This window comes from Morone saxatilis, unplaced genomic scaffold (assembly GCF_004916995.1).
Source record: "Morone saxatilis isolate NCDOM2014 unplaced genomic scaffold, NCSU_SB_2.0 Contig23, whole genome shotgun sequence".
Classification (NCBI taxonomy): domain Eukaryota; kingdom Metazoa; phylum Chordata; class Actinopteri; family Moronidae; genus Morone; species Morone saxatilis.
The window spans coordinates 21,947,705-21,957,201 of record NW_023339796.1 but is presented as its reverse complement, the minus strand read 5'-3'; the positions used below and the strand labels follow the sequence as shown (position 1 = coordinate 21,957,201).

The 9,497-nt window shown below is 36.7% G+C and overlaps 1 long non-coding RNA gene across 2 annotated transcripts; it reads left to right on the top strand.

The window, feature by feature from the left end:
- Positions 1-2,533: 2,533 nt before the first annotated feature.
- LOC118334276 lies at positions 2,534-6,060 on the top strand. Of its 2 annotated transcripts, XR_004797011.1 has the most exons (6): positions 2,534-3,674; positions 4,875-4,910; positions 5,133-5,207; positions 5,477-5,564; positions 5,660-5,774; positions 5,927-6,060. It is a non-coding gene; the product is annotated as an uncharacterized LOC118334276 (long non-coding RNA). The 2 variants fall into 2 exon arrangements; XR_004797010.1 differs by having other exon boundaries at positions 2,534-4,910.
- Positions 6,061-9,497: the final 3,437 nt, after the last annotated feature.

The window sequence follows — 9,497 nt, the reverse complement described above, 5'->3', positions numbered from 1 at the left end:
TGGTAGAGCTGGCGATCCATATACAGAGTTGCTGCAGCGGCCTGGGTTCAAATCCGACCTGTGGCCCTTTGCTGCTTATCATGCCCTCTCTCTCCCTTTCCTGTCTATCTTCAGCTGTCACTATCAATAAAGGCAAAAAAGGCCAAAAAAATAAGTTAAAAAAAAGTTACAAACATCTGCTCTTTGGATTTCAAGACAAAATCTGTGTATTTCAGGAAAAACGTGTTGCATGACCACTATGACAACCAATTTCAGATGTACTGGTCAGAATAGCAAGAATTTAGCAAGAAAAATCTGACCTATTACTGGGCTTAATTCTAATAGCTGCAGTTGTGTTATGCCTGTCACACAAGCATCCAGCTTTTTAGCATTTCATTGAACAGGAGCCGGCAGAGTCAGGACTGCCAAAATGGCGACTACACTGAGCCCTTCAAAAACCTATGGGTGGCGTCACCGAGACCATATTTTACACACTCACTCCTTCTACAACTACAAAGTGAACTTTATTTATAAACACTTTACACACACCACAGTTGATCCAAAGTGCTTTACAGGAAGCGGGGGGGAACACAAGAACAAAAGAAGGACATAATTATAACAATAAAACCACAAAGCCCCTCCCAGTGAAAAGGCAAATAAGATTGTAGATGATCATCCTGTTGTCATTTTATAGCGTTTACTTGGGAATCTCAAAATGCCAGTACAAAAAGTACAGAGAGCTGGAAGAGAGTGACAGAAGGAACTCAGAGCTGTTTTAGCACTAGTAGTTAAACTAGTTCAACCCACATGATGATCTGTGATGAGGAAACTCGTACTGCATGATTTTTTGCATGATTACATTTCCTGCTCTGTGGATGTCAAGAGATAATTCATGTGTAAAATGTTTCTAATCAATTAAGGTTTCAGATATACCAGTCACTATGAGTTTACTCTGGATTAGCAAGAATCCCCTCAATAGAGAGTAGCTGGACAGATGAATATAGCAAGCCAAGGTTCTCCCAAACAGTAGCCAAAAGAATGCAAGAAAATATTTCTTGGGAGACTAACATAGCTAACTGGCCACTCACCAGCATGAAACATCTCAGAGGTCATGGGACATTGCTTTTGAAAGTAATGGTACTGAGACATTATTGCTTGTACAGATGGTATCTTGTCTAATTAGCAATGTGTGTGTCATTGATATCAATAACAAACGTGATGTTTCCCAGCTGGAATATGGAAACACGTTTACTCATTCATATGGAAATAAACAAGATTCACCAAGAAGTTACCAAGTATAGAACATGTTGTGATACCCCATAGACATATCTGTCACATTTCCATATTGCCTTAAAACTGGGCTAGTCAGTTCTTCTTTTTTTGCGATTATTGTTAAAAAGATAATCATCATAACCTTTAAGCATATTGTAATTCAAGTGATGCTTCACAATGACTGGGACTCAGATGGACAGTGTCTCTCTCTACTAGATTTTTTGTGGCTTGACACCTCAGGTTGTGACAACATGCCATTCTCAGCATAGGCTGGACAGTGATCCAAAGATTTGAATTTCAATGTTTAGGTTGAATTCCAGTGCCAAACAAATGTCAGAGTTTTCTTTTTATTCCACTTAGCAAATGAAGTCAGCAATTAAAAAGTGGATGTTTTTCATTATGATCGGAAGATTCACTGCTGAGACACTCCCTGTCAAACTGTCATAACTTGATGGACTACTTATCAACTGAAAAGCAACAAGTTTATTCTTGTCATTAGGAGAAAACGTTCTTGGCATTATACAGTCAGTGACAACTTGTATGTGTATACAAGTATACCAACCTCCTCAACATACACTCCTTGTCCACAAGACCACTCTCAATGAAAAATAAGATTGTAGATGACCATCGTATTCTCATTTTATACTGTTACAAAATGTTAGTATAAAAAGTATAGACAGCAGGAAGAGAGCTGCAGTTTTGGAATAAATATCCACTGCTACGCTGAAGATACTCAAGCTGTATCTGCCTCTAAAGGCAGATGATCACTCTCAAATTACAAATTTAGAGGCCTGTTTGTCAGCAGTGTGGACGCAACTGAATTCTGATGAAACTGAGATGCTTCATTGGCCCTGCTTGACATAAATACTAGCTTGATTAAGTAAGTAACTCTCAACAACTGTGTGATTTCTCAAAGTCTAACAGTCAAGAATGTTGGTGTTTGTTTGATCCAACCCTGTCCACTAGGTAATTGATTGTGGATACTCAATGTCTGTATATATTTGTGATTTCTTGCCGATCCATTCTGTGGCCTGTCCTCTTGACCCACATTCTTCACATATATCTTCACATATATTTAATATCTACATGTATCAGAAATTGTGTCATCAAAATGTAGATATAATGTGATTTTGTTGGTTTGTTCTGTAGTAAGAAAGGGTGATTGTGGTTGATTTAGCACTGGTTGTTATTCTTGTTCAGCCTATGATGATAATCATGCAGGAAACTGTAAAAAGAAAACCTGTACTTCTTCATTTGTTCCATACCTGAAAACTGTCAAGAGGCGAGGTTGTCAGACAGATACTGACAATGTCAACTGGAGTTCTCTATTAGGTAAATCTATTTCTGATTTTAGAATGACAGGATAGGCAGATAGAATTAAACAATTAATCTCAACTGAACAGTTTGTAGTTGAGATTTCTGTAAAGATGTAATAATGTCCTTGAACAGGAACAGCAACTGAGGCCAGGTTAACATACATCAGATGTAAATACAGTAGATTTAAATAGTGGCATCTGTATGGCATCAGGGAGAATTGAGTAGGAAGAGTGGTGCATGTGGATTCACCTGGCATGACAAGTGGTGACTTGTAGGTTTTAATTATCTTTAAGGGATTAGCATGTCCTCACATTCATGAGCAATACAAAAAGGATTGCATTCATGCAGATTTTATAAGTTCAGCTTGAGAAGGGGTTACAGGATTTTAGAAGGAAATCAATTACATTTCTTCTCAGCCACATTCACTTCTAATTAACATTTTCATCATTTTCTTGTGTCATGGGACCAAATGGACTACAAATGTGGACACTACAATTCTTCCAAGGGTTTTTTGAGGACTGCTCTGGGTTGCTTGAAAGTTCAACACTTCAATACTTGACCGAATCTTCCATTGAATTACCCTGAATATGGACAATACTCAAAGGATTGACTTTGTTGTTACTGACAGGCTGAATACAGACAAGACGAGGACTCTGCAACCGCTCCTGTAGGAATCAAAGTCATGGCAACTAAGCTGAACTGGAAAGATATTACAAAATACTGAGCTAAAAGGTTGAAGGAGACCAAAACAGCTACAACCAGTACTGCAGTGAAGACCACCTAAGATTTTAATTACAAAATAGTGATTATACACATTAACTGTCACAGATGAAGCAATGAGAGCCATATGTTTTAGCAGCACAATACAGAACTGTACAAAGTTGTGGAGGTCCTCATCGGGTTGTCATCTTTGATCAATGTAGAGATCACACACATTTAGGATATTATTTAAAAACTCTCTTTAGTTTCAGTGGAAGCAACTGACAAGAAAAAGATTCAACAACACATGGCATACCAGACACTCCTTTTACACAGCGTGTATTTCCAATCACTCTTAAACAAGAGAACAGGATTCATTGTGCAAGAAATACAACTCTACATCACAGGTAAGCTGAAATTCTTTAGTGCTGTACATGGATTGTTTTTAGTTCTTCAGAGGTGAGGTTTTTCCCTTATAGTTTAGTCAGACACATACATTAAGGAATTGATCACTTATTGAAATTGATGATTATACAGTAAGATTTGGCGAAAAAGAGAAGAGAAGCACCAATAATCTGAGCAGCAAAGAGGATTCTGTTGCTAGAGATCATACCCTCTATTGAGTAATGGTACAGAGTTATAGATAGCTGTGAACATATGTGAACATGTATGTAACAATAGCTTAGCCAGAATTCACTTAGGTGTAAATGGTTATGCTGTGAATCAACAATATCAATGATTCTGAATGAGCCTCAGTTCCCTTCTTAAACTAACACAGAGCTTAGTTTAATATTGTGACAAACCTGATCTTAAACTTTTTTGTTTTAAATCAAATTCAGTGTAAAACAATTAAAACATGGGAACAAAATTCGGGTGAGGCTTGACTTAGTATCTCGCGTTGTAATGTGAGAGTGTACAATGAACCATTTATGTCATATCCGGTTAGCATTGCAGTAGCCAAGTCAAAAATAGATTGTACAGCCTGAAAAGCCTGTGATCCATAAGGAAATCAAAATTTGCTTAAAACCACTGCAATGGTAAGATTTTCGGTGTTATCTAATTGTTTAAAATGCCTATGTATGTCTAAACTGTAACTATACTGATATAATAGTGAAGATGAATAGTAATTCAACATGTTATTTTGTCTAACTAACAAAACTAGCTAATCTGTTAGCATGTGTTTATTGTTGAGCGACAATAATAATCTATGCTTTCATGACAACACTTTAATAAACAAACTGGCATTTCTAGTCCGGCAACAGTTAATGAGGGCAGTTTGTCTATTTTGTACGGTAAACTGGATTAGATATTGTTCATGCGACATGTTGTCATGTCAAACGGAGATTTGGATGCCAACATGGCGGAGGAAACCTATGATGAGGTCACTGAGCAATGAAAGCTCAAAACATGAACTCCCCTTGACACAATTTGTGATGTATAATACAGTATATACGCAAATGTGTGATTATTTGTGATTGTGTATTATATTTAAGTTGAGGTGTTTTTATGGGACCCATTATTGAGTCTGCCAGACTTTTAGAAGATAAATGTTAATGTCAAACAACAAACATCTCTAACATATCACTGTCCTGCTGTCTCACACTCAGGTTAGACCCATTCAACAAGTAGAGTCATCTACACCAGTGAGTATAATTATTCCTCCATTTTAGTACTTAAGCATTTCTGCTGTATAGTCACACTACATTGTTTCAGTTTCACACACAAACACACACACACACACACACACACACACACACACACACACACAATAAACATCTTTGACATTGTTGGCTTAATTGAAATATCGGTTATTGGATATTAAAATGTGTGTTGTACTCCTGATCTGTTGATTATCATTCCCATAGGTCCAGTGTGAGACCAATCCCACTGGTTTAAATGGAGTTGTGGTGTATGATAATAAAGATTATCCCATAACGTCTGTAAGTACATACAAAAATGAACATTTACTATACCTTCAGTAAATGTTTAATGTTATGTATTTTACAATTGCCTTGCAATGATCCCTACCCTTATTAAAAAAAATAAAATAAAATGATCGTTAATTCTCAAGAAAAAAGGGAAAGATTAGAGAAACATTTGAAATGTTGTTTTCATCTGCTCTTCTATAATGTTAAACTTCTAATACTGTTAATCTTCTAATGACCTTCTGATTTATCTTGCTGCACCCTGTTGTGCTCCGGACCTCCAGGATAGGAGCCACCAGCCTAGAGGTCAGACTTCCTCTTGGGACAATTTAACTGCTGCTGGTGGAGGATTGGACCAGCAGCAGAGCTCAGGTAAATGAGCACAAACCATCTATACAGAATCATAATCATCTATAAAATCTTCATATGATTTTAATTTACTAAAATCAGAATTCAACTGTTTTCAGAAGAAATACAACACCAGGAGGAAAGCCTATGGTTTCAGCCCCACGGACCCTTGATATCTGATCAGAGATATGATGTACAACTAAGTCATCGTTCAGTTTTCCTGACTGACCCCTGGTAATTGCAGTATAAGAATTCATAGTTTACAGTTTACATTCCACACTATTCAAAGGTCTCCATTAGAAACTGCACTTTAGTATTAAGAACCAAGTGGTCTATTTTATCCCATTTACAGATACAGATACAACTGTCTCTCTTTTTGTATGCAGGTGGTGTCAGAATGGTCCATTGGTGGAAATTATACTTGTCCTCCTCCTCCTCCTTCCCCCTACACTTATAATGGTCTATTTTTTTGCAATCGATAATAAATGTTATTTTTTCAAATAAACGCATTTTAACATTTCTTCACTGTAAGACTGGGCTGGCTTTTTCCTGGAACAATTTTAAGTTTTTTTTTAAGGTTGAGATCCTGTTTAGACGGCAGGGATTGTTTTGTCACTATTGTGAATATAATTCAAAGTGCATGCCCTTGACCTGTTAGGCCCCACAAGGATTACTTGATGCCCCCTTCTGTTAAACTTGAACATGCACCCACTTGTTCACATTTTTCACAGCAACAACCTTGCTTATCACAATTTTTTGACATTTAAATGGTATATAGCCAGACACTATTTCAGATGCTGGTAATATACTTGGAGTTTTAGATATACACGCAGACAACCCAGTGAAAAATATGACTTCATAGCCAAGATTGGAATTTAAATTTAAAATGGTTTAAATTTGGTAAATAAAGTCATAATGTGTTTAAAAGTTCAAAAGATCTACTACTGTACATATACTATGCACGTTGCAAATATTCTTTATGCTTAATATAGACATATTGTACATATTATATATTATTGTCTTTACCGAGGCAAATTCCTTGCAAAAACATACTTGGCAATCAAACTCATTCTGAATCTCAAGTTCATCATCTGTGACCAAAGAACAATCCAAATATTTAAATGACATTCCTAAAGGCTGAAATGCAACACTTATCATCTGATCATTTTAACATACAGGTAATAATGTTTACGTATACACATTACAAAGTGCTTTACCCAGGGCCACAACTTCATAACAAGTCGATTTTGCAACAGTAGTTATCTATGGCTTTAAGATATTCTTAAAAGTTCAAAACAATATCACAATGTCACAACACTATGGTGGCCTGTCAGGGTCTGATTTGACCAACCATAGTTTTGTGATTAATTGAAAATGTTGTTACACTTCTCTCTAACATCGTGTTTTGCACCGTTGCTTTAGCAAAGCCTCAGTGTTTATTTTACAGTAGTGAACATCAGCTTGTGCCAGTGTCATTCTTTACCACTTTGTTTTCAATTGTTTTGATAGACTATGTTATTAATAATGAACCTTCTCCACACACGGCTCACCTGTTAAAACAGAATCACGGGTGACAGGAATTCTTAATGATGAAGAAAGTCCACAGTCACACACAGAGATCTAGAAATACAGAGCGGCAATCTAGGCTTAATTGATACTGACTGAAAAGACACAAGATTACCTTGACCTTGATACAGTAGCCGTTACAAAGTTATACACATTTACTGTCACAGATTAACAATGATACTTAGTAATATTCTGTCAGGTTTGCATCTTTAGTTTCTGTGGAAGCAATTAATTGAGAAGATTCAACAATCATCAATCAACAATGATCGGATGTCCTTTTTACACAACCATGTATTTCCAGTTATTTTGAAACAAGAGAACAGGATTAATTCTGCAAGAGAAACAACCCATCATCCCAGGTAAGCTGAAATAATTTAGTGATGTACAGTAGATTTGTTTTATTTCTTCTGAGGTGCCATTCTTCCCTTACATTTCAGTCAGAAATACACATTATGGAATTGACCATTTTCTTCCAAAAGATGAGACTTGGTAGAAAAATTCTGTTGGTAATTCCTTCAGGTTACTCATAGTGGAAATACATTAACATTAGAAATGACAGTCTATGGGGCACCCTGACAGCTCAGCTAGCCAGAGCCCCATGTACCAAGGCTGCCCTATCTAATAAAGGGGGGAAAAGACATCTTTTTTTTTTTTTAAAGAAAAAAGCAATTGATTTGAAAGGTGGAGATATCTAAGATAATAAAATGTGTTTAAGTAGATTGTAACTTTCAGCCATAACTGTAACATTTAAAGACCCTACCTACTTACACAGAGGTTTTCTATGTTATTGTAGTATCAGTGATTAAATTAGATTCCCTGCCAGAACGCAAGAATTTTGTGATTTAGCTTGGCATCAGTGCAGTAGTGATGTTGCGCTAGAGATCTTTGTATCCGGTGTTGTATGTAAGTCCCGCCCAATAATTTCCAACGACTTGAAGTTTACTGATTTGCGGAAGGCCTATAAACACTAAAATGGTAATGTTATTGGTATCTAATTGTTTAAAACATCTACGTTTGTCTGTACTGATGCATGCGCAATAATAAACCGACATCTGACACAATAGTGAAGAGGAATAGTTATATAGCGTGCCGTTTCGTCAAAAATAAAAACAGCTAACCTGTTAGCATGTGTAGGGCTATATTGATGTTGGTTGACGATAGCAATAATAATCTATTCTTTTTATGACAACTTGAATGAACAAACTTTCTTTTCTAGTCTGGCAACGGTTAATTAGGGAAGTCTGTGTGTTTTGCATTGTTAATGGGATAGAGATTTGCAATGTTCTCCTGTCGTGTCAAATGGAGAGTTGATGCTTGCGTGGAAGCGGAAGTGGAAGCTACGTTAAGGTCCTTGAGCAATATAACATAAAAGTTAAAACATCATGATTTGTGATATTGACCAATATAAATAGAACTGACTTTATTTAACTTTCATGTAAACAGTCAGCATAGAAGAGTTGGTTTTGTACTATTACTGTTACTATTATTATACTACTTGTACTATGCAGTGGCTTTCTGATTTACCCACACTGTGTGATGTATCATAGTTGAGTTGTACAAATGGGCCGATCATGTTTGTTTGTTTGTTTCTTTTCTGGTTTCAGTCCTGAAGTGAAATCAAAGTTATTGTTAAGAATATTCTTAAGAAAAGGGGAAAGATTAGAGAAACATCTGAAATGTTGTTTTCATCAGATTTCCTATACTGTTTATCGTCTAATGACCCCTTTGATTTATCTTGCTGCCCAATGTTGTGCTCCTGACTTCCAGAATGGGAAGCACCAGCCTAGAGGTCAGGCCTCATCCTGGAAAAACTCACCTGCTGCTGGTGGAGGATTGGACCAGCAGCGGAGCTCAGGTAAATAAGCACAAACCATCTATACAGAATCATAGTCATCTATAAAATCTCCATGTGAGTTTAATTTACTAAAATCTGAATTCAACTGTTTTCAGAAGAGATACAACACCAGGAGGAAAACCAGCCCCTTGGACACGCCAGCAGGTAGTTGAAGTTGCATCATACTTTACAGTGTAGACACTGTGCTCCACAGTACTCACAGGTCTCACCAAAAATGAACAAACTATTAGAGACTGCATTTCAGTACAAGTGGTTATTTCATGACATGAAAAGTAGATAACAGTGGTTTTGCAGACGATGCATGTCTAGTCGTGTGTTATTTTGCAACTCTGTGTCCAGTACTTACTGTACGATATTTACTATTTCTGTCAGACAACTCACGTTTGATATGTTTATTAAAGCAGTATAGCATATTTAGATTTTGGCATCTAGGCTCCGACCTCATCATTCCCTGCAGATATGTTTACATAGAGATATTGGGGAGTGATGAGCAAATACCTTAACCCCTAGCCGGAGCCTACAGGTGGATGCTGGGG